The sequence below is a fragment of the Lactuca sativa genome, chromosome 3, assembly GCF_002870075.4.
Source record: "Lactuca sativa cultivar Salinas chromosome 3, Lsat_Salinas_v11, whole genome shotgun sequence".
Lineage (NCBI taxonomy): Eukaryota > Viridiplantae > Streptophyta > Magnoliopsida > Asterales > Asteraceae > Lactuca > Lactuca sativa.
The window spans coordinates 143,105,915-143,107,317 of NC_056625.2; positions in this window are offsets into that span (position 1 = coordinate 143,105,915).

The window sequence follows — 1,403 nt, forward strand, 5'->3', positions numbered from 1 at the left end:
CTAGAGCAAGCTTGAAGGCCATTGGTGACCTTGAAGGAATTGTTGTGCAAGGAGGAGAAGGGTTTTAGCAAAAGGAACTGCAGGGAGTTCGAGTTCTGAAGTTTGGGGACATGGAAGGTACATCATTCAGGTAATAATTCGGATTACATTCTCCTGTGATTGATGTGCATATAGATTTAGGGTTTATGGAACCCATTTGGAGTCTAGATGGATTGTTGTGTTGTTATTCAACGTTTATAACCTTGTATTAGGACCCTTAGAGGTCCAGAAGGTCCCATGTTTGTATATTCGAGAATATATGTATCTCAGGAAGCAGTTCGATCGACTGCATGGCGTAGACTCGCCGAGTCGGATGATCAGACTCGGCGAGTAGCTTGAAGATTCACTGGGACTCGCCGAGTTTGTTCTTCAGGCTCGGCGAGTAGAGTCGGGGTGGCCCCGCGATTCTTCCACGAGGACCTCGTCTAGTCAAGAGGGATACTCGACGAGTAGAAAGGGATCATGCAGGAATTGGTGAGGACGACTAGACTCGCCGAGTCGTCAGGGTACTCGCCGAGTCCAGTCGAGATGGCCATTGACCCGAGTTGACCTGTGTGTAACGTTTTAGGGTCAGTTAACGTGGAAGATAGAAGTATTAAAAAGAGATATATGATGAGACAAGGAGCTTGTAGCTCGGAGGATCAAGTGCAAGAGATTTCAGGAGTTGCTATCTTCCAGTGTCCGCCAGGTGAGTCTTCTCAATATACTGTACCCGGAAGGGTTTGACTGTGTGACCGGAAGGTCGGATATGATATGTGATATGTATGCTATATGTGGTAAGTTATTGTTATATGTGCTATGTATGTTATGGGCCGGAAGGCGATTATATTATGGGCCGGAAGGCAATATGTTATGGGCCGGAAGGCGATATGTTGTGTGATGGACCGGAAGGTCAGCGTGGGTAAGGCCGGAAGGTTTACCCAGCAGGGACGGAAGTCCCCTGAGACACATGGACCGGAAGGTCGGGCCTGGAAAGGCGTAATTGTGTAAGGTGTATATTGGGGAACTCACTAAGCTTCGTGCTTACAGTATTTATGTTATGTTGTTTCAGGTTCTTTCAGTAATGCGGAATGGCATCGGCTCGATTGTACACACCGAGGAAAGAGTTGTATTTTGGAGGATCCTGGTTGTCTATTCAAATGAAAATGGAACTATGTTTTGTAATTCGAATATGAATAAGATTTTAAACAAGTGTTTTAATATTAAATTGATTATTTAAATGAAAAATTTTTCTTTGAAAATCATGGTGTTACACTTCAACTTCTTTGTAGGTGTTGAAAACACTCTTGTCATGACACACATGATGAGTAGCCCCCGTGTCAATCCACCACTCCTTTGAATTTGTATTCATGAGATTCACTTCA